The sequence below is a fragment of the Festucalex cinctus genome, chromosome 10, assembly GCF_051991245.1.
Source record: "Festucalex cinctus isolate MCC-2025b chromosome 10, RoL_Fcin_1.0, whole genome shotgun sequence".
NCBI classification, from domain to species: Eukaryota; Metazoa; Chordata; class Actinopteri; order Syngnathiformes; family Syngnathidae; genus Festucalex; species Festucalex cinctus.
Genome location: NC_135420.1, coordinates 18633979 through 18659007, shown reverse-complemented (window position 1 = coordinate 18659007; position 25029 = coordinate 18633979). Strand labels below are relative to the sequence as shown.

Below are 25029 nucleotides of genomic sequence, written 5' to 3'. Positions count from 1 at the left end.
TTTTCACCAAAACTCTATATTTATTTATTTATTTTTTTAATTTTTAAGACAAGATATTTTGATTAAAACTAACTGTATTCCCCTACAGCTACAAATGTAATCGAAAACTAAAGTACATTTTTTGACCAGATTACAATTTGAATGCAGGAAAGGGGTAGTTGTCATCTTGACTTAAGCTATCGCTAACAGTGTTAGCTTAAGCTACTACTAACTGCAAAGGTTGCCCTCAGAAACGTATTAATCCGCCTTATTTTTGTTTTTAATTTTTGCACTACAGTTAAAAATGCAATCGGAGTACTAGAGTACATTTAGAATTTTTATTGACTGGATTATAATTTGAAATGCAGGAAAATAATGGTTGTCATCTTGCGCTACCGCTAAAAGTGTTAGCTTAATGTACTACTAACTGCAAAGGTTGACCTCAAACTTACTCATTCGCCCTATTTTTGTTTTTCATTTTTGCACTACAGTTACAAATGTAATCGGAGTACTAAAGTAAATTGTATTTTGTTTTGATTGGATTACAATTTGAATGCAGGTAATTACACTAATATTATGGCACTTGGATTATAAAACCATCCCAACCCTGCATGTTAGTCAGGAGACCTTGTCAACTGCATTCTGTGTATTTGCTTGGTACAATTTCTCCAATTTCTTGTATTCCATAGCAACGGACACGCTAAACCAAAGACATGCATCATTAGATCGTGCACAAATGTGCCCCTTTCCCTCCTTACCAGTGAGCGTGACTTGAACATGAGGGGCCCCCCAATGGAGCGTCACACTCGAAAACCACAGGAAGGGGTGGGTGAGGATTTACAGCTTTGTTGCACTATGTAAACAGCTTCTCAAATTCAGCTTATAAAGACGCTGCCCAATGTAAAACATGTATACTTTTATTTTATTTTCTTTTTTTTTTAAAGTTTTGATCCATCCAAAAGCCTGCAGCAGTTATACCAACTGATTAACTTCATTACTTTACTCTCTATTCCAAGTTACTGCAAACTTACTGTACATATTTAGTGCATGTGTGACTATTTGTTACAGTAATACTGTATATAAATATTACCACAGAACATTTTCACTATTAATAATAATAAAAAAAAAGCATGATTATATATATATATATATATATATATATATTGCCCCCTCAATAATAATAATAATAATAATAATAATAATAATAATAATAATAATAAAAAGTCATTCTGTCTATGGCAGACACTTGTTAGAAAGCAAGAATTATTTTTTGCCGTCTTTTGAGGAAATATGGTACCTTCAATTCACCCTCAGTCATTTTCTTCCAAAATAAAAGGCAACAGGTTGACGTCTGCTCTCACATGCTTTGCATAAAGGTGTTGAGGCAATCATATGATCAAAATGTGCACACACCTCCATGTGGTCCACTGGCAGTTCCCTTCCTTTCCTGCCACTGTATGCGGCGAGGACCCCATCCTAGTCAGTCCTTATGCTGTCCACGTCATGCCTGATGGGAAAAAAAAAAAAGCAAAATGAAGGGCCTGCGTCTGTACAATTGGACTCAATTGATCAAATTGCACTTCGCAGAGGATAAAAGAACATATACCTGTGACAATGTTTTGTGTTCAAATATCCACTGCTTAGATACCAGATAGATGCCATTTGGTAACCCATCAATAATGTTTCTTGTTATGTGTTAGCACTAAGCTAGCAGAATTTAAGGCAATGCTCCAAGGTTCAAATGTCATTTCAAAACAGTAGGGGGAGCTCTAGAGACAAAAAGGAGCCAATTATAGTTTACTTCAGCTTTAAAGTTATTAAACTGCCCACTTTTTTCCTTCATATTTTGTGGTAGCAGTATATCAAAAAAATAAAAATAAAATAAGAAAAAATATGGGACCTTATTTCATACTGCAGATATTTCAGCTGCTGATTTTATTAGCAGATAAACTGACCCCGGAGTTGTTGGCGTGACAAATTTAGAGGATGGAGAATTCCTGCAACTTTTTAATCACAACGATGTAAAGGTGAGCGGGGGAGGCGCAGCCTCGGGGTGCAGAGCAGCGTTTGAAGAAAGCCGGTTGAAAAAAAGAATCAAATAAATAATAGCATAATAATAAAAATGGGCCGTGATAAAGCGGGTGCGGATCTCGTAGCTGGGAGGAGGAAAAGGCGAGGTGAAAGGGGTCAGCGGGGAGGAAGGAAGGCTAAATCCTGGGAGCGAGCAAAAGATGGTGGTGTGTCAGTGTGTGTGCATGCATGTGTGTCAACCCCAGCTGGGCAGACATTTAACTTGACATGCTGATAGGGATTTAAGCAGTGGGTGGGTGAACAAGGTGAGCGGTCACCCAACTGCCGTCGCTAAGCTTGATTTCAACGCGGGAGCTGAGACGATGAGGAGGCTGGGAAGGGGGGTGGTGTCGAAAAGGGAGGCTGGTTTTGTGCGGGTAGATCCCTCCCGACAGGCGAAGATAAGGAGGGAGGGAATGGGTGGAACATTTCTTCCAGCTAGCTCTCTTGATTTGTTTTACATTCTTCAATCATGATTAATCACTTAATTAAAGAAGGTTTTTATTGACATTTTGGCCCGCCAAATTTGAAGAGCACCTCTTTAATAAATTGAGATTTACAATTAATAAATAAAATAATTAATTAATAATTATTTAAATTAAATAAGAAATTAATAAATACAATAAAATGAGTTACTCCACATATTGACTCTGTTCACAAGTATATTATGTTCCCCATCATCTGACCATTATCGTGGATTTTAAACATAGAAGGGCCAAAACATGCCTTGTGAAAATTAAACTGCACTAAAAAAAACTAGTCACCAGAGGGTGTTAGAACTGTACAAATGGAAATCAACCTGACTGTCTCAACAAATGTGCTGCTTTTAATATCGTGACATGACGACGATGATATATTGTGGCAGTTTTAATATCACTATATCACAATATTGCCATTATCGTTACATCCCTATGCAAAAGTAGTACTTATCAAATGTGCTGCATATAAAAATGAATTCTTAATTTTTACCTTTGACGTAATGGAGTTGAATCATTGGTACTTGTATTTTTAAAAGTATCTTAAACATATAGCTATGCAAGCATTTTTGCCACCTCTGTTAACAGTGTTTATGAACTGACATAATCACAGTTTCCACCATCTACTGTATTATTACAGGAGTGGTTAATTAAGTCAAATAGACTAATTGAGCCTCGGCATCAATAAGAGTAAACATTACTGTCAAAATGTAATACAGTACAAACAAAGCTAGTGGCAATATAAAACACATACACAGTAGTGTATAAAATGCTCACGGCTGCATCAAGTAAGAGGTGCCCGGCTACCTACTTTGGGGTGCACACGAGATGAACCCTGAGCTGACATGTTAAATTACAGGAGGCAGCAGACTGAGACAGACGGGGGGCTGCTGGCGGGGGCTGTCAAAGTGTCTGACTGGGTTTCACTCCATGGGGCTGTAAGGGGGGCTTATTTGACCAGGAGGGTGGGCTACGGAGATGGAGGACTGATTCCTGGCTCGATTTGGACTCCTGGAGACGGGCCAGAGGGTGGGTGGCGTGGACCCCTATCACCAGCTCTCCCCCACCCGAATCCCCTGCTATCCCTTTTTTTTTTTGCGTCAAGTTGTCCGTGGAGCAAAGCAATAAGAAGTAGCTTATAAAATAAGCAAACACGGAGGCAGTTGACAGACAGTCGGCCAGCTGGGGGGAGATTCGCACACACGCACACACACACACACACACACACACACACACACACACACACACACACACACACACACACACACACACACACACACACACATGCACACAGACGAACACCTCCCCCTGACGCACTACCGCACCCCTGACCTTGACCCCTCCGGTCATTCCTAACCTGTTTCTGAATGGACGTCAGTGCAGCTGGGCTGTCTAGCCACATAATAAGTGCAACTTCCTTCGCTGCGCACACACACGCACCCTTCATCATCGTCATCATCATCATCATCGAGCCCGTTCCCACGCTCGCTGGTTGACTGATGCGAAGACTCGGAATCTGAACCGAAAAACTGTTCTGTGTGGCTAAATGACACTTAAGACTATTTTGTCATACAAAATGTATGTTTTTAAATTGGAGTTTGTGTGTAGTGCCTTCAAATGAAACATATACAGTAGACTAATATTTATTTTTCATTATATAAATAATTCACAAACCCAGAAGGGAAAGAAAATGCCAGGAAAATAAATGTGCAATATTTTTTTTCCTCTCTCTCTCTCTCTCTTTTTTAAGTGTTTTAAATCCTACAAGCCTCTTCCCAAGTGTTTTGGGATCATAGTTTGTAGTATATTTATGGTTTAATTGTTAAAAGAGGCAAATAATCATTTTTAGAGGAGCGTCGATAATTTGCAGATATTTAGTATATTTGTGGCCAGGCTTCATCCTTTTTAGATTAAAATAGTGAGGCTACATAGCACTTCCTGTCACATTTACACAAAGACTGTATCGAGCCACATGCTGCTTCACCAAATCTTTGCAACTCTTGTAACAAAGTCCATTACCAAATATGGTTCCAAATATGGAAAAGAATAAAAGCAAAGCTTTTCAGTCCAAAAATCCTGCTTAAGTGTCATGAGTCCATGCGGGCTCTGTGCGCTCATGCCCATCATTCATCATACATGGGGTGGCGTCATATTTTCATCAGGGCCATGTCTATGTCGAACGGTGTGGCCTTTTACTTGAGTGCGAGCAGGCATTTTAATCACACATACAGCACTACTCCATTTTCATTTCCTTTTTTTTCTTCTCTTCATTCCACTCGGGCTTCATAATTCTGCCCCTCAGTGCTTGTCCGGGCGCAGATTTTGCAGCAGGTTGCAATGACATAATCACTGACTTAGAGCAATGCAACAGTCCAAACGGGCAAAGCTTCCTAATTTCCTTCCTAGAATCTGTCAGAGCAACAGGAGCAGATTCACTGCGCAATATTTCCTCTTTGCCAAACACACTTGCTGAAAACTTGAGATGGTCACCAAGCTTAAGTCAAAAGAATTACAAATGATTACTTAAATTCCAAATTGAGTGAAAATGGAGGTTGAACCCCAATGAAATTAAGTTTGAGTAGAAGCCGTCGCCGCTATTCTTTGCTTGGTCGCAAGGAGGAGGGCAAGACAAAACGCCTGGAAAGACTTGAGCGATGGCTGTAAATGCTTTCAGCAAGTATTACATCAATGCGACAGTCAAACACCCACACGCATATACGAATAAAATCAATAGCGAAGCAAATAAAAAGCAGCCAGCAATCTGAATAAAGCGCAACGAAACCCACTCTCAAAATTGTCAAAGGATACGTAAACATAACTGAATAAATCTTTGAGAAGGGTTGGTAGCTTTTCAAAGTTGACAGAATGATATCATAAAAGCATTCGAGATCTTGATTGATTGATATCTTGGGGTCTAACAGTATAAGGTGGGAAAAACAGGGACAGGAAGGCAACGGTAATGACGATAACAATAGATTCAGAGAAGCAAGATCTAAAAAAAAATTAATAATAATAATAATAATCAGGTGCTTCTTTTGTTGTTGCTATCATTAGCTAAAATAGCATTTTTTTGTTGTTGCTCATTTCACATTAACAAAGCTTTATGAACATGTTATTTAGATTGCTAGTCAATGCTAGCTAGCTCTCAGGCAGGCTGCACACCAAACGCAGCCGAACAAGACAGCAAGTGAATGAGTCACATAAGGTTTTAAGGCTTTACATACAGTATTTTTGGACTGTATAATTGTTATTGAACCACAAAAACATGGCGTGATTGTCAGGAAAGAAGTGGATGGTCACAAAGAAGAGGAAAGAAATTATAAATCCATCCATCCATCCATCCATCCATCCATCCATCCATCCATCCATCTTCTTAACTGCTTACTCACTAGAGTCGCGGGGGTACACCCTGAACTGGTTGAGCTTAAGCTTTTTGCAGTTAAAAATTGCCCTGTTCACTAAATGCACTTGTGCATTTTGGTGACAGAGACTCTCCACGCTTTTCCTTTGATCAACAGGTGCATATGTACAGTATATTATTAAATATTATTGTAAAAGACAATATGTATTTACTGTTATACTACATTGGTACGTCTTAAGAAGCTCACCGATGATTGAAATTTTGAATTTAGGTATATACTTTTTAAATTATACAATGTACAGTGTCTTTTAATATCCTTTTTTTTATTATTATTTTTTTACACTTGTGTAATAGTAAAAAGTGTTAACATGTTTTTAAAGCACAGCCTTAACACTGAATAAAGGTTTAATGATTTAATGATGATTTAAGATTTGATGCTGGAATTATTTCTAATCCATTTATTTCCTTTGGGGAAATGCTTTTACAGTAATTTTACCAAATCAGTATATGACTTTCCATATGAAATAACACTCTCCTGTAGACCACCTGAAGCAAGCTGGGCTGCACACTGGCAGCACAAGTGTTCATTAGCATAAAAGCTTTCTGCAGTAGATGGTGGGTGCGGAGTGTTTTCTTTATTTCCTTTAAGTAAGTGTGAATGCAAACAGTCAATAGATTAGAATTAGTCTTTGTACAGTCTGCATGTGTGTGCGTGTGCCTGGTTAAGCAAACCTGCTGGTGTGTTATGTTCGTTCTGCTGCTGTATAAAACATATGGCACTGCCATTGTTAATATGCTAACGATGGATAAGAGGCATGAAGACTTATATCTGCTTGTAAAGACTTACGATACATGTTTTAATCCTCTGATTGCGCCGAACAAAATAAGTAAAAACACATTGTGATCAATGCTACACTCCAAACCTGAGGGGAGCAGTAATGTGCACTGAAAAGTGACTACCACACAATATCAGAAAGAGAAGGAGCAATGTATAATTTTGTCACAATTATATTTTTTTAAATATCAAGTGAAAGTGAAGTTTAAAACGAAGCAACATTGTGGAGCGACCACATTGAAAGTCGTTCGAGACACCATCAGCATGTGATGTAACTTCATTTTTAATATTGCGCAGGGTTCTTGCGGTAAATCCCCACACTTCATCTGAAAGAGTATTTATGTGCATAGGTGCTGCTGTTTTGGTTATCAATCGAGTTGAAAACGGGCTTAGTGGCTAACTTGCATGTCTGGTGTCATGTCTGATGTCTGGCATCAGGTGTTAATAAACTACTTCCTGTTTAGGAAAATGTCCTAATATTCCTTGCTGTGACAAGTTAAATAAAAACAACTGCTATTTTCAATTTCCCCCACTGAAATGAAATTTACATGTTAATGTAATTAATATTCTGTAGTATTCATTTGTTGATGTATGCCTTTAAAAGCGAAGTCAGCAAAAAAATAAAAAATCTTGACAATAATGTGTTCTATGCAGCCCCATTAGTCTAAATATGGTATTTTTGGTTAATATTGCATTAGTGGAATATGAGTTATGCAGCAAAATCCAAACGTTTTTATCAAGACCAGGGGCGGCCATTTTGCCACTTGCTGTCGAGTGAAAATGACATCACAGTTGCTCAGGGCTCAGGTAACAACCAATCACATCTCAACCTCAGAAAACAAGTGAGCTGCGATTGGTCGTTGCCTGAGCCCTGAACAACTGTGATGTCATCTTTAGTCGACAGCAAGTGGCAAAATGGCCGCCACCTGAGATGGATAAAAACTGCTGGATTTCGCTTCATAACTCATATTCCAGAAATGTAATATTAATCAGAATGTTTAAACTCATAAGGTCACATACAGTATATTATTGTCAAGAAATGTTTAAGGTTGACTTCCCCTTTAAGAGGTGTGGTCTAGTTCCGTGTGAGCGTCTACTCTATGCCAGGTGTGAGTGTTCTCGTTTTGTATTTGTGTGTTTGACTGTTTGTCACGTTCAATAAATGGCTGGTGGTGCACTGTCGCTCTCTTTTGTTCTTTTCTCAAGTCAACCAGTCCAAGGGTTAGCGTATACAAAATTAGCTTGTAAGTCAACCAACCACACAACTCGAAAAACAAGTCAAGGAGCCACTGTAATTCACTAAAAGAAATCCTACTCCTTTCTCACTGCTGTGTTATGCTGGCAAGCAGCAGGCAGGCGACGAGTCTTCCGAGAGGATCATGGCCTACTTCCAGGGGGGTGCGCAGAGAGAAGAGAGGGTCCCTCTACTAATTAGCCGTGACAGGTGAAAACGACCACAAATACCTGAGGGGCTCGCCATGAAACGGCCAATCGCACACAAACATAAACACGGTGACAAAAGCGCCGAGCGAGGGGGTACACCAGCCAGCACTATAGCAGCGACGCAGCAGCCTGCATCCCGCTGCTTGTGCACGGATAGTCCTGATCCCCCCGCGCTTTGACAAGGCGTAATAAAGCGCCGCATTGTGTGTGTATGAGTGTGTGTATGAGGGTGGTTGGAGAGGGGGGGGTGTTAACACAACGTTGCATGCTGAGTGCTGTGAGAAGGGCGTACACCGCCCGGTCCCACGGCACAGCAGCACGCTAAGGCCTATAGCAGGGAGTGGCGAGCATGCTAATGAGGTCATTATGTATTGGACGCTTCTTTCCTTTACAGTGCGCCTGTCAGCGGAGGCATGAAGCCCGGCACAGATGTCACATATGGCACAATGCGGCAAAAACGGCGGCGTCTGCATAAAATGGCGGGCGCGAGAGGACGGTGCCGATCCAAAGCCAGAAAAGGGCATTTGCATAGGTAATGAGGTGAGCTTAAAATGCTTAAGACGCTAGCCATGCAGGCGACATTCACCCGCTAATTGCTTATTCAATCAGCAGCCGGGCAGCTAGCTTTTTATTTTTTTTAGCGCTTTTATTTACAGCCGAAAAAAGGGGGAGGAAAGGCCGCGGGTGGAGTGCATGCAAATGCAATTACGGCGTATTTGCATAGCCGTTAACGATCGAAGGGCAGATGGCAAACAGCGGGCACTCGAAGAGAGAGCCTGAGCGCCATCTTGGCCGAGCGAGACAGCTGGCAGATAGCGATCGGCCATTTTGTAAGCGCCGCCGCTGTTGCCAGGCGGAGGTGGTAGGAAAAGGAAAAAAACGAGGCGCCAGTCTCTCCGCATGCCAGGAGATTGGCGGTTGCTACATGCAATACTGTAATAACAAAAACAATGGTGGAATCACAGAGCTTCTATGAGAGGAGTTTCTGTTGCATTTCTATGCTAATTTTTTCCTTTATTACACAGTAGACAGTCTGAGAGTGCAGTCTTCTTCCAAGGTTGACGTTTTAGCCACCTGTCCAAGAAATTAATCCACAATCTTGGAAACGGATGCCTTTTTTTTTTTTCTAGATACATAAGTATGGACAGGGGTGGGAGCAATATCACACTATGTGTATACATTATCTAGGTCAACATATCGTTAGTCAAATAGCATAATTGTCTGAAGTAATTTTTTTAACGTATTCGACAAAAAATTAAATAAAGAGGAAGTGTGCAGTTGCCTTGATTCAACATTTGCATAGTACGTGAATATCTGACAATCTACAGTAGCCTACACAGACATTAACAGAAATGAGTTGGTATTTTTATTTTATTTTTTTTTTATTTTTTTTTTTTTTTTTTAGCAAACACATTAGTATTTGTTTTTATTGCGATTGTGAAAATTACCTAGGACAGATATGCTATTAAGCTAACAATTTGCTAAGCAGTTAAACATTATTTTTAAAAACACACTTGGTGTTATCAATGACAAAGCAAAAATGTATTAATTTGATATTTATGTAATCAATTTTTTTTAATTAAAAATGTACGATATTGTGTAATAGTTTATACTTTCTAACTTTATAAAACATTTTAAATAAATAAAAAAAATGTGTGATATCTTGTAAGATATTTTCCCCAAAATAATTTATTTATTTATTTATTTATTTATTTGCATTTTGCTTCAGGTTGCAAATGGCACTCAGGCCTAACTTTGGACACCAGTGATAGATAAATTAAATCAATAGATAAAAGACAAAAATCAGGATCGGATCTAGATTGAAACTGGTATATTCTCCATTTCACTGACAGTGGTAGTGTAGTGTTATTTCACTCATTACAAAAGTTTTGTTCAGAAATTATGACACCACCCAAATTAAATGGAAGCATCCTTGAATGATTTATAAGTTAATGCAGCTCGAAGCCCAAATAAACAAATGCTGATCATAACAACGTTACGTGACATTAAAGTACTCACCAAAAAGTAGGAATTCTCTGTGTTGAGCTTTCCTGGACTGATACGTTAAGTCCCATTGCTCAACTTGTCTTCACATTTGGATTTGTTACAGGTGAAAAAAAAAAGAAAAAAAAAAAGAAAAAGAAGAAGAGTAAGTCTTACTATATAAGGGTGGAAAAAGTCAGCTCATTAGCGGCCATTCATTAGAAATGAGTAGTGGACTTCTGCTTCCACACAGAGAGGAAGCCGTGAAAGCCCTCATCTTTTCCTCCGCTACACCTTCTAGATCAATACTGCACTTCCATATCCTCTGAAGGCGGCTGCTCTTAGTGCGGCTCAGGAAATATAAAGCAATAAAAAAAATACAGCAGATTGGAGAAGAAGTTGTCCTTTCATCCGAGCCCGTGAGATGAAGGTATATTGGGCTTGGATGGAGCGTCCTGTTCATCCTCCTTCCCCCCCCACCTCCGTGAATCCTAACGGAATCAAGAAGAAACTCTTGCTTTTTCCCACATATTTGCTTCTTCTTCTTCTTCTTTTTCCGCCCTTGCGTCCCGCCTCTCAGTGGCAAAATGTTTATCGAGCCGCACAAACTCCCTGCGGGCCGAGCCCACACCGAATCATCCATGTGTGGGGCGGGTGCAAGGGTGAGGGCTCTGGCCCAGGACTTGTTGGAGGAAGCCGGAAAAAAAAAAAAGATGGAGGTGGGAACTGGCGGTCGGTCCCAGGGCTCCGAAGGGCCCGCAGGCGGTTCTGGCCAACCTCTGCTAGCCTCTGTATTGATTTGACAGCGCGGAGGCTCCTAGCCGGCGGCGACGGGCGCCTCAGCTCGCCCGCCTCACCTGCATATCTCCTGGCTCGGGCCCGCCCTCGCCTGCCCACTCTGCCTGGCCCCTGTCGGCTCGCCGGGACCCCTGAACGCAAGCGCCGGGGGGCCCGCGCGAGGAAGCCAGCCAGCGAGGCCCCTCATGGAGATCCACAGCTGTGTTCACCTGCTCCGGGTTCAGCCGCTTCCTGCTAAGTCTTCCATCCTTCCCTCCTTCCACCCACACTCCCGATCCTCCTCTTCTTCTTTTTCATCTTCTGCCTCATCTCTCTGCAGCTGCACAAACACAAGGAAAAAAATGGTTAATCGTAAGTTTTGCTGGAGTTGAGCGAGAGTTCAGAGGTGAATATTCTGGCATCATCTCCCGGCAGGCAGCATGAACCGGCTCACCTCGAAGAGCAAAGAGCGAGGGGATTGGAGGGTTGACACTTAACATGTTCTCGGGTTTTAGATAACAATGGTGAGCCATCAGGAACAACAAGGCCTTCTCGACTGGCCTAAACTCATAAGCACTGACCGATATTTACAAACTAATTGCTAATATTTAGCTTATTAATTTATTCACAACTATTTATTCTCTTCCTTTTGTTGGGGTTTTCTTAGCTTCACTGCTTCCAGTGCATGTTTGTGGATTATATTTTTTGTCCAATAAGATTTCAACCTTTATATGCAGGGTCTTCAGAATCATTAGCGATGCTGATCTAACTTAAATTATATTAGCAAAGTGACTATTTCTACAGATTTCAAATTCTCCTCACAGGGCCAACTAGCTGGCCCAAAATACAGCATTTTTCAGTCCTCTGATTGGCTGGTCAGGGCAAGCCAAGGTCCACTATCAAAACATGTCTGATCTGCACATGTTAACAATACTAATCTTTGAACGAGGTGGGCACAATTTTCATGGACGCTATCTTCATGCTAAATTACATTTTGTCACCATTATTTTCCAATTGACATTGCTTGTTATGTGACTATTCTTTTCTTCACTAATGTTGCCACATATAGTATGTACACACCACAGTCGTAACTGCCACGAATACTGCCACGCACGGCCAATGGACTCACTACTTCCCCTTTTTAGGACCCCTTAGCTGATCAACAACCTGCCTGACATACAACGGCGCACCGAAGGACCCGTTAGCTAACAATGTGCCTGATATAAAATAAGCGAACTGAGCACTAACGCTTGCATAACTGTAGCAATAAAGAGGAATATACAGCACAGTCTTGTAAAAGTATGGTAAGGCCCCACTAAAGGTCCAGGTGCCAATTGCACAACTCGCCACTGTTGGATGCTGACTAGCAACTAGCTGTCTGGCAGTTTGTAAAGGCAACAGACTTAATATGGCAAGAAAGGGTTTTGTGTGTAAACTCCACATAAATATGATTATGCAACTAACTTCAGCAAATTGTAAATCTACTTTCATTGACCTTTTTTCTACCCATTCATCCATATCCTTTACCACTTATCCACCACAGGTGTGATGGAGCCTATCCCAGAACTATATTGCCAGCTACTCACACTGAAAACTACAAAAACTGAAAACAACATATTTGTTTCTGCCCCACTAAACAACAACAACAGCATACAAAAAAAAAAAACATCCCTAAAATTACCAAAGGCCCATTTTAAATGTTTAAAAGAAAAACATTCCAAGGAAAGAAGTATATTGTGTTGACGCCAAAGAGCGTGTGAAGGAATGGAAATGTTTTGGCTGCACCAGTGCTGCTCCAAAGAAACGTTGTCAAAGAATCACATGGCAGCTTTTGTGTCATCTCGAATCATTCAAATGGCTCCAGCAAACTCTCTTCTTATGATAATAGTAGTTTGGTGGTGGTGGGTGTGTGTGGGGAGTGGGGGGTGTATTTCTTAAAGGATTCATACTTCCATTGTGTGAGACAGAGCCAATGTCAAATTCAACCCCCTCTCTACCTCACCACACCAACCAAATCAAATGCCTTCCAGAACGGACGGAGCACTTTCTCCACTTTTAAACAAAACAAAAACCTGAACAAGCTTCACACTGGAGCACACAAGTAAAGGTTTGGATGGAAGTTGTAAGAGTGGCCAAGTACTAGAGGCAAGTTTAAGAATGGGGGGGGGCGAGGTCCAAGGGGGCACGGATGTGGGGCGAGGGGGTGCGCTGCGTGTCTCAGACACAATAATGCTATTCATTGGGCTCAGACATGGGTGTTAACTCCCCTCTGACCGAGCACAATGGGCCTGAGCGGCTTCCAGGCAGGCCTTGGTGATATTGTTAGTTCAGGGCTTCTTTGTGGCCACCGCGGGACACAGCCGACACATTGTGGCCGTGCGGCAGGATGGATGGATGGATGGATGGATGGATGGATGGATGGATGGATGGATGGATGGATGGATGGATGGATGGATGGATGGATGGATGGATAGAGCTCAGAGAGGTGAAAGGAAAATGCAGAGTGTTTGTTTGTCAGTGTTGAAGCTGAGAGGACCAGAGGGGAAACGGGGTCAATGGGCCTTTTGGTGCTGCCCCTTGGCATTGGACTTGTTCACCCTGGAAACCTGTTCTCGTGAGACTAGTGTAGGATTTGGGACAAAAAACAGACACTGATTTGTAGGAGACGTACATTTTTGTAATCCAAATCAAGTCTTGAATCAATCAATTAAATGAGGATTGGCCTGTGATTTTAATCCAGTCTTGCTCCCAAAATGAGAATTGTATCCACATGACTAGGGATGTCATCATATTCAAACATCACGATATGACATTTTCACGAAATGAAGCTCTTGATATAATAATAACTATTGTGATTTGGTGGGGAGGTTGACAATGAGCTCATACTAAAAAAAAAAAAAAAAGCACAGTATTGTGCTTTTGTACATAACATAGCTTTTGTACATGCCACTTACAATCTCTAATAACATTTAATATTGAGGCACTTACTTGCTAATATACACACACATGGAGTTCCTCCACATATTGACTCATATATTACGTTCCCCTTCATCTGACCATTAGCGTGGAATTTAAACATAGAAGGGCCAAAACATGCCTTATGAGAATTAAATTGCACTAAATTAACTAGCCACCAGAGGATGCTAGAGCTGCACAAATGGAAATCAGCCTGATTTTTTTTTAACAGATGTGCTGCTTTTAATATTGTGACATGACCACGACGATATTGTGGCAGTTTTAATATTGCAATATCATGATATTGCTATTATCGTTACATCCCTCCATAGGACAAGGAACAATAATGGTGCTTTAGTAGACGAATGAACCATACTATTACGAAAAAGACAAAAGTAGAGGAGACATGAGGGATTGAATATATATATATATATATATATATATATATATATATATATAGGCTTGCTAAATATCGTCTCTCTGAGCCACCGTAGTGTGCGTGCTCTTGCGTGCTTCTAATGCTATTCCTTGACCACTAGATGGTGCTAAGGACTACAGACTGGGTCTTTAAGGAAGATGTAAACACATAAGACAAAGAAACTGCATGGGGTATCTGTGTTAACCATATGAAGTCGCTAATCCATTCATAACTCTAGTCCTCTAGCGGTACTCCGTGCCTGTGACTAAAGGGCTCGTCCGGGATTTGAACCCGGGACCTCTCACACCCAAAGCGAGAATCATACCCCTAGACCAACGAGCCACACAAAACAGCATGTTCGACTTTGAGTACAAACAATGCACTGCATTTTTTTTCTCTCCCCCTTACTTATTTACCCCCACTAAGTCCACTAGTACAAAGTTTCATACATAAACTTCACCAGGGTCTAATGCTCTGTGAGGGTCTTTAGCCAGTGAGTGTAGTGCCCCTTTCTCCCAGGTGGCAGTGGGATAACGAGGATTACACTAGTCAACCAGTGTAGACAATGATCTCCCCTCCTGGGAAGGGAGTTCAACCTTCTCTCCAAGAGAGATCGAGGCAGTCAACTGATGCCTAACTCAATTAAGGGCAGCAGAAAGTAGTGAGAGGGTGAGGAACGGACGCATGGGATGCTGAGGAGGGGGTGAAGGATTAGAGTCAGCCAAGGGGGAGATCAAAATCTCAGGTGTCCTCAGTACAAAACTCCCTCCTGGTCCCTAATAATACGCTCCAAAACTATACAAATCCAATGACAGAAATCTGCAGATAATCCTATTAGACTGGACTTCAACAGAGGATATTTAGGGGACAGTTAGTGCTATAACTGAGATACTTGTGCAACACTTAAAAGGGATTTGGCAGCGCTGCGGATTCAACGCTCCCAATCACATTTGCCAGTGAAAGGACAGTGTCCTCGCAGGCAGGTTGGACGGATCAAGACCCCTTTTAGGGGTGTAAGGACGAGTACTTATTCATCTTTTTTCTAGACTGCTTTTTCATATTCGGGTCAAGGGTGAGTTGAAGCCTCAGTTTAGGCCAGTGGTCGGGTATTCTGTATTGGTCCCCAGTCGCAGGTAGGAATGGAAATCAAAAACCGGTTCTTAACTCATTCACTGCCAGTCATTATAGAAAATTTTTACATTTCCAATACTCACGTGATATTACATTCAATAATTATATATAAACCGAATCTACCAAATAACAGAATAGACTCCCTACTTTTTGTCCCGTCCCGTTCTTTTATAATTGACAGCAGAAAAATGTATGTTTGCCAAAATACAGCCATTTCTCCCATGGACTCTGAAACTGTGTTTATTTCCTATAAAATGGGGCAATGATGTCATCTACCGGTGGTTGGGCATCAGTAAAGTTGTTTCCAAGTTTGATATTTACAGTGGAGCATGCTCAGATTCGCCCCCATTTAGCACCGCTCTAAAAAATACAATTGACAAGTATACTTGTCAAAGGCAGTGAATGAGTAGAACTGTTCCAGCTAATTCAATTCCTAGGAATTGTTTGATGTTTCCATGCAAATATTATTTGCCCAATGGCTTCACAATCTCGAGTGCTGGCGTCGGGATTAAGACTTGAACGTGCTCAAAGTTCACATCCTAAATCTGCCCCTGGCAGGAAGTTTGGGAGTAATTATACATCCCGTGTTGAATACTTTTGCAGAAATAACATGACAAGATGGCACCGGTGAGGCTCTTGCTTTACCTCCCCCTCAGGTCCTCCCCCCCTCGCTTATCCCCTTACCAGATAGGAGTGCTCAGCAGCTCCCCGATTGTTATTGATCCTGAGAGTGAGACAGTAGGGGGGAGAATCAGTGACGCTCTCCAACAACTCTCTACCCATTCTCTCTCTCTCTCTCTCTCTCTCTCTCTCTCTCTCTCTCTTTTCTATGCAACTTTCCTCCATTTTGCCCTATAACTTCCTTTATCAAGGTTAAAGAAGTCTTCTAAAAAACAAAAAAGAAAAAAAAAAGGCAAGAGGTGGTTGCCTGGATGCCATCTGACTGCATGAAAGAAATCCCCTCTGGCTGATCCAACAGACACACAGACACTTTGCCAGCTGCAAGTAAAAGTAACAAGTAACATGTTCAAGTTCAGGGAAATCAGGTAAGACCATATATGTGTATATATATATATATATATATATATATATATATATATATATATATATATATATATATATATATATATATATATATATATATATATATATATATATATATATATATAAAATCACTATCAGATAAAAATGGGGGGAAATATATTATCTATATATTTTTAGTCAACAATTGAATTTGATTTGATTTAATATTTAGTACAAAGTGGGTCAAGAATATTCCATATTGATGGGTAAAGGACAAAGTTGTACAGTATGTCCTCCACAACAACTGGCCTTGGCTGTCTCTCAAGTGCTCTCTTCTTCTTAGCGTGGCAAAAACATGGACAGCACGGCCACAAACTTTAGTTCACTCAAATCCAACACAAAGCCTCAGGGCCTGTTAACTTGTAGCTCGCTCATTTGCGCACAAAGAGGGAGCACGTTTAATAGACAGCGTAGTTGCCATTGTCTTCTGTTCATAAAAAGGCCTGAAAATGGCTGAACACGTGTTGTGCATTGTCTCTGCGGCCACTCGACTTTGCAAAGGCTTGATTTGCACTCGTGAAGGCAAATGCACACAGTGCGCTACAAAGCCACACCTTCCCCTGCCTTTGTGTGCCCTAATTGCCACAATGCATCTTCTGGCGGCTAATTGTGTCGTTTGTGAGTCATTGTCTCCTGCTACACAATTGCCTCTTCTTCACATGGGAGGACAACGAGGCACATGAGGAGTGGGCAAAATGTAAGAAGAAAGTAAAGATGCAACGCTGATAAGGAAGAGATTTATTTCATTTCATTTATTTGATGAGACCTAAATACATTTTAAGTTTATAAATAATGAAGAAATGTATTATTTTACACATCCCAATTCGTACAATTACAATGTATTTGGGAATTTCGTCATCTACAGTCCAAATCATCAACAAAAATCTCTGCATGCAAAATTCTAGCATGCAAAGAAAAAGCCATATATCAACAACACCGAGAAACACTGCCAGCCGGCCTCTCTAGGACCGAGATTGTCTGAGATGGATTGAGGCATAGTGGAAAAGTGGACTGTGGTCTGATGAGTCCACAATTGAATTTGTTTTTGGAAATTATGGACATTGTGTCCTTCAAAGTCAAAGAAGAAAGAGACCATTATGATTGCTATCAACCCAGAGTTAAAAACTCAGCATCTGTGATGGTATAGTGCCCATGGCATGGGTAACTTGCACATTACTACTGAAAAACACATGCACGCTTTGGAGTAATATGCTGCCGTCCTCTCCTACCCAAAACAAGAATCATACATAGACCAACAAGCAGCACCAGTCAATTAATTGTAGTTTTGCATTTTTCATAATCCTATTACGCTAACCGATCCATCAGCAAAGTCCAGTAAAGGAGCCCTACTAAAACTCCAGGACACGTCAAGGATTTGAACCCAAAACCCCAAAAGCTAGGATGATACACCTCGACCAACAAACCTCACAGTCATCATACTGAGTATTAAGTATTTTTGCATTGAGTATTGACAATATGTTCTTTGCAGCCCTACTAGTCTAAATACTGTATTGGTTAATAATGTGTTAGTGGAATATGAGTTAAGCAGCAAAATGCAGTAGTTTTTAATCAATATCAGAAGGTGACCATGTTGTCACTTGTCGAGTGACAATGACATCACAGTTGACCAGGTCTCAGGAAACAACCAATCACAGCTTAGCGTCAGAAAACAGGCGGACCGTGATTGGTCGGAGCCCTGAGCAACTGTGATGTCATATCCAGTCAACAGCAAGTGGAAAAATGGCAGCCCCCTGAGATAGATTAAGACGGCTGGATTTTGCTGCATAACTCATAATACGTAAATGTAATAATCTTCAGAAAGTCATGTTTAGACTAGTGAGGTCACATATAAAATATTATTGTCAAGTTTTACTTTCACTTTAAGTAAAAATTGCTAAATTTCCCTGCAGAGCAAGCCTCAGAGGACTACTGTGTTATTTACAGAGTTCCAAGTGTTTTTGATCTTAAGCCTCACCAAACATCAGTGTACATTTGTGATATAACGAGGTGTAAACAGATGGTATTAGACAGCCCCTCCCTCCCTCTTTTCCTCCCTCCACTTTTTCCATCTTTTGTGACGGAGTTTGTCCAGACTGAACCGGTGCGACGCATCCATCTACATTCCAGTTGCTAGGCAAATCGCCGCAGCCCAGCTCGTTGTTCGAGTCCATGCGTTGACCTCTCGGACCAGACTCTTCCCAACGCCAAGCACCCGACCCTCCGAGCACCCCCCCTCTGTCTCCCCCTTTGCCTTCCCACACTCAAGTTCTCGTGGAGGCGCTGACAGGCAGACAAGGAGGGTGACATCATGGTGGAGAGAGACAGAGAGGTTGGTGGGGTAGGGGGGTGCAGGTTTGAGGGGTGGGGGGCACCCACACAATGCAACAGGGCATCTGGCACTGGGTGGTGGTGGGGCCCTGGTTTGGACAAAGCCTTTAGACACCCCCCTCCACCTTCCCATGCCTGTTTTTTGAGAATATGATTATAGGTGAAGTTCAACATCTATTACGATGCATCACTTTAGAACACCTCTTTTTTATTAATGTAGCTTTTTAACCTATTATGTAAAGTGAATTTCAGGACAATATTAATAAGAAAGTGCGGCTAACTAATTTTAAAATCTAGTCCAATTGCAATTCCCTCCTCATTATTGTGATTGTGATGAAATTAAACAATAAAATGTGCACAAAAAGGCCACAAAACGAGACAAATTACGGTAGAGTAGTTCTGTGATTTGAGCACAAGTTATATCCTTTCTTTGTGTTGAATTAACATTTCTGACCGACCAGCTAAGAAGCTTTTGTGTCTGTTAATGCTCACGTAATAATGTGCCTGCGTGCATACACACAATAAATGTGTGTGAGCGCGTTGCGCGAGGCCTCCGTGTATATATTAGCCATGTGACTTGACCCTGGCAGGCTGAGGCGGCGTTCGTGCGTCTCGTCGGGCGTGGGAAAAAGGGGAGACCTCTTTTCACAGCTGCTCTGGCCGTTGCATTGAACCAATAGAGGGGACCCCAGCACCCCCCTCCAAACACCCCCAAACTGCGTCCGCCCGCCACTAATGCCACCCTCCCCTCTCTCCTTTCTGCTCCCGCTCCCATTCAATCTCCAGCCTGCTGCTTTTCAGCGCAACACCCCTCCTGCACACCCCTCACCATCCATCCATCATCCTGCTGCACCGTGCCATCACGATAAAGTTGCTTATTTCTTTTTTTTTTTTACTTGTTAGATCATTACTCCATCTTTCTGTGAGATAAATTAAATGTGAATATTTTTTTTGTAGCTATAGATACTTTGCAATGCAAGATTTATTAGTTCAATGTTTATCGTATATAAAGGGCATCATAATATACCAGGCACAATTGTCCACATTATTTCATTTTATTTCAATTGGTATATACATTTTTATTTCCAATATTGTTTGGCTAACAAGTCAAAAGTAGCACAACTTAGATATACAGTGATGCAGTGAGTGGGGTTTATACTTGGATTTCCCAATTAAATTCAATTATATATATGTAAAAAAGCACATTCAACATTACAGCCCCTAAAAAACACCAACAAAAAATAATAACATATTTTTAACATATTCTTACATATTATTTTATCATAGAGAATTAAAGTCACATGATTATAAGCTTTAATTCAGTGGACACTGTGCTGCTCTTTCTGGTGTGCACGCCTTGACCACCAGGGGGCAAATATAATGTCGACAGACACACACGAAAATGTTGATTTGAAGAATGTGGTAACAAAGCTGTAGTCTTTGTCGTTTTTGAAAAGGATAAATAATATAATAGTATCGGTGAATGTTGTCATTATCTATGTTTTTGTCAACTTGTTTTCATTAGATTATTAGGCTTGTTCTCATCAGTCCAGTCACTTGTGTCAACCAATCAGCTCCCTTCAGCCACGCATGTCTTGTGCAGGTGTTCCTCGTTGTCTTGTCAATTTGCTTGTAATTGGTTCCATGTTTTTTTTTGTCTTTATCGGTTAATTTGTTTCTGTTGATGTTTCTAAAGTAGTGATAGTTCTTGTTTCTTTGCTACTAGTACAGTATTTTGATTCCTCCTTTTTTTTTGGGGGGGGGGGGGGGGGATCTTTTTTCTTTTTTTTAGCTTCTTCCAGCTTTACCTCCCTGTTTTCCGTACTTAAGTCTTACAAAACCACATAAACCTTCAGTTTGTGACAAATGATCCGTCTATATTTAAATATAAGTTGTTTAAAGCTACCATGATATTATTGCTAGTTTAATTAGCCTCTCTATGGTGTTCCCTATTATGTGTTAGCATTAAGCTAGATGTAAGGAAAATAGTTTTTAGTGAAATTAATATATCGTTCTTTTTTTTTTCTTTTCTTTTTTTTATGTTTAAAACTTCATCTAAGAGTGGCTTTTTTAGCAGCTTAAAACCATTGGGTCATTTTTTTTTTTTTTTTAAGAAAAGTGAAGTATGAAGTTTGCTGTTGCCATCTAACAGTAGTAACTCCAGTTCAGTCTAATATGTTTTGTATCTTCAAAAGCTTCTTGGGTCACTTGTAAGTTGAGGTACCACTGTAGTTACAATTCTAAGATTCGTTAATTCAATTTATTCAATTTGAATTTCTCAATAAGGTTTGAAGTTAACACAATTGCAAAACAACTGCAAGTTGTGAATACTGTGCGTCATATCATCCTTTTCCTCCAATCGGCTCTGCAGCAAACAGACTTTAATTTATGTTAACATACGCTGCCACTACTCTGCGCGCACACCCACCAAGTGCATTCATTTCAAGAGATTTATATCCTATCAAGAAGCATAAAGCAGAGGGTGTAATTTAAATCAACTGTTAAGAACAGCCCAGTGAGCTGGGTGATGCATACAAAAAAAAAAAAAAAAAAAGTGAGAAATCTCTGCAGGCGGTTAAAAGCAGATTTAGGACGCCGTGACAATACTCACGACCAGTGCACTTAAACGTATGAGGGAGTGCTTGATTTGCTGTGCATTTAAATCTGACAAGTGTACAGTAAGCATGCACGCATGAGACTCAGAGTGCAACGGTCACCGCCGCACACGCACATGTGCGCAGTTTTAAGCGAAAAACCCCTTAAAAGGTCACATAATGTGCAGAATAACTCCAAGAGAACCTCAGGAGGAGTTCTGTCACGTTGCCCTGCAAATACTGCAGGCGTGTTGGGAAGGGAGGGGGGGGTTGGTGGTGTAGCATACAGTATATGTGTGTGTTTGTGTAAGTGTTGTGTAGCTGAGAACCTGAAAGGACTCCATCTCCCTTGGCCAACATGCCATGACGGTGCGGAGCAGAGCACTCCGAATTGGTTTCTCTGGGGCGGCTGAGAGCTGGAGAGCTGATTTTGAACGAGGGTGGAGGATGGGAGCATAAAAGAGGGGTGGAAAGAAGGATGGGAGGATGCAAGAAAGAGTGGATTTCAGGATACAAGGAAGAGAGGCTGCATGGGGGATTGGGAGGATGGGACGTTGGAAGGATGCAAAGATTAGAAGAAAGGATATTGGGCGGGTGAAAAGATGTGATGGTAGAGGAGGGATGGTGGGATGAGAAAATTTGGACAATGAAAACAAGTTAGGTGAGAGAAAAGGACATGAGGATGCAAGGATAGAAGCACAAATAGTAGCATACTAGCAAAGAAGGATAGAAGGAAAGGAGGACACAATGTGGAGAACAGCAAAAGGTGAGAAGTCCAAAACCAAAGAAGGATACAAGGAATGGAGTATGCAATGATGAACTTATACAAGGATAAAACAATTCAAGTACACAAGGACAAAAGGATAGACTTGGAAAATGGAAAGAAGTACACAGAAAAAAACAATAGAAGGAAAGAAGAATACAAGGATATGATACATTAAGCATGGAATTATACAATGAAAGAAGTACAAAAGAATAGGAGCGAAGCATACAAGTATGGAATGATAGAAGGAAAGAAAGTGTCAGAGATAGAGGAACATGAGTCTATGAGAGGAAGTAAATCAATGAGAGTGAAAAAAGATGGAGGAGCAGATTTGGTTGACGTGTAAAGATTTTAAATTTTTCCATTTACAAGAGCGCACCTGACTGTGTGAAATGGCCCACTAACAACAGACAGCTGCACTGTCACCCAGGTCCAGTTACTCAGGTCTGAAGATATAGCAAAACGTGAGCACGTGCACTGTCACATCCGCATTGACACATCTCGGCGCCCAGATGAAGTCCCGTTAGCGGCTTCTCAAGGCCAAGTTCCGAAGCGCCGCTCGCTCGCATCAATTGAAGCGTTTGGAAGATGGACCATCGACTTCACGTTGCGTGGTCCGACGCTACGTCGGAGGATCGCCACGGGCGGCGGAATCTCCTCTGATCTTCGCGTGGCTGCTTCCCCCTGAGGAGCAGGAGGAGGTTCATCTAAAACTAGGCTGACGTCAAGCAACATCATCTGGCCCCCCTAGAGGGAATTCAAATCAAATGGTTTCACTTTCTACTCAGATGATGAACCTCTCCCTCTTCCTCTCTCCTACTCTAGTTTGTGGGAAGCGTGCATGAGTCGAGTGGATGGCGCCCTCGCATCTGTTAGCATAGCGAGGCTAATGTTCCGGCTTGTGGAGGAGACGAAGGGGGATGCTAAGGAGCGGTAATGCAGAACAAATACTGTTCACAAAATCTGTAATTGAGTATTTATTGTGCTGGCTCTTTTTATTTGAAACAGCTACAGAAGAACCATGACTGACGAGTAGCCAAATTTGAGAGTTTTGAGCTCTCGCTTGGTCAAATTTTTGCTTCACAGATGACATAATAATGTAAAAAAATATATATACGTAGAGGTTAAACTGTGAAATCAATCAATTAATCTAAAAAAACACAAATGGGCAAAATTAAATGTTTCAGTTGTTATCATTAGCTATTTTTTTCCATAATAAACAGCCTGTGCATCCAATGTCTGTTTTGTATTTTTATTTATTTTTTTACTTGTATAACAAGTGCATTAGGTACAGAAGCGTATTGCATTCACTTGGGGGGGGGGGGGGGGGGGGGGAAACTCCTGTTTTTCTGACAATTTTTTGGGGGGAGCTTTGTTTTTTTTTGAGTATTTTTTTCTGTTTTTCTGAATATTTTTTTTTCTGTTTTACTGAATATTTTTTTGCCGGGGTGGTCACTATTTTTTTTTAACAAGGAAAAAAACAAAACGGAACACCCACCCCGCCTCCGGCCTTATACTAACATCTGTACGTATACCATATAGTTTATAGAGTAGTCTGCTTGCGAGGTGGGAGTAACAGGATGGCCGCCCTGTGACTTCAGTGGCTTGCACTGGCATGCATTTATGGGCTATCGGCTATCCAGTCATATATACAGGTCAGTGGTCTGCAACAGGTCACTTGGAGTTCAGAGGTCCATAAATTGTTCTTTGTAATAATTTTTTTTCTGTTTTTTTTTAAATAATTTTTAAAAATGTTTTTCTGAATATTTTTCCCCCTGTTTTTCCAAGTAATTTTTTTTCCTTTTTCTGAATACTTTTTCCCCTTTTTTACTGAGTTTTTTTTTATGACAGAAAAAAATATTCAGTAAAAAAAAAAAAAAAAAAATACTCAGAAAAACAGAAAAAAAATACTCAAAAAAACAAAGATCCTAATTTTTTTTTTAAAGGTTTAAAAGGATGTTTTTTTTATTTTTCAAGTGAATGCAATACGCTTCCGTAAATTTGAGTCTAGTTTTTTTTTTTTTTTTTTCAACTTATTTTCTCTACTCCTGCTTTGACCAAAGTTTGGTTTTACAGAAGTACCTGTACTTAAGTACATGGTGTGAGTACTTTGGCCACCTGTCGTTTCTCCTTGTGGTTTGGTTTCATCCTTTTATCCGCCTCGAGAGGCTGCAGGCTAGCACGATAGCTGGGCCCCTGATATGAAGCCGTTATGAAGCGTCTGTACACAGTGTGACACAGAGGAGGTAGGAAATGTGCCAGAAAAGGAAGGAAATACTTTATTTTTCCAGATGCATCTTGTAGCGTACTGTACGGTGTCGTGAAAGCTGCACAGGCATGGCGGTGCATACTGAAATGTCCGTGTGTGCATGTCTGTCTGTCTGCGCCAACATTTGATTTTTAAAAGGCATTATTAGTATGTGGTTAAAAAATGGAAAAGGTTAAGATGTGAAATGTTCATAATAAAATAAGAATCCAGTCTCATGTTTGTTATTATTTATAATTAAATTAATTGCAATTGATGAACCTTTTAAATTTTTCATTTCATTTGGAAATATTTATTTATTAAAGAATTATTTAATGAAACCAATTAATTCAATAAAAATTCAACAAATATAAGTAAAATTAAGTAAAATGGCTAAATTAATGCCACTAATATCACATGCCTCTGTATAATATGAACGCAATAATGTGAAAGAAGAGAGGACGCTGTATGTGGCCAAACTTCTTAACTGCGCCTATTCTAAAGCGACTTCTTATGTCTCCTTAAAGGGATCATAATGCTTCGATGACACAAGATGATTCACCTTGTGTCTTCACATCAACGGAGAGC

The 25029-nt window shown here is 40.7% G+C and overlaps 1 long non-coding RNA gene and 1 other non-coding gene across 2 annotated transcripts in view; both read right to left on the bottom strand.

Annotated features, from left to right (window-relative positions):
- The window catches only part of LOC144027520 (uncharacterized), a 39308-nt gene that overhangs the window by 4182 nt on the left and 10097 nt on the right, over positions 1-25029 (bottom strand). The window contains exons 3-4 of the long non-coding RNA XR_013285478.1: positions 10184-11264; positions 1393-1486 (exon numbers count right to left, since the gene is read on the bottom strand). This is a non-coding gene — a long non-coding RNA (uncharacterized LOC144027520). The remainder of the gene's footprint in view (positions 1-1392; positions 1487-10183; positions 11265-25029) is intronic.
- On the bottom strand, positions 14568-14639 carry trnap-ugg (transfer RNA proline (anticodon UGG)). Its single transcript has one exon. It is a non-coding gene; the product is annotated as a tRNA-Pro (tRNA).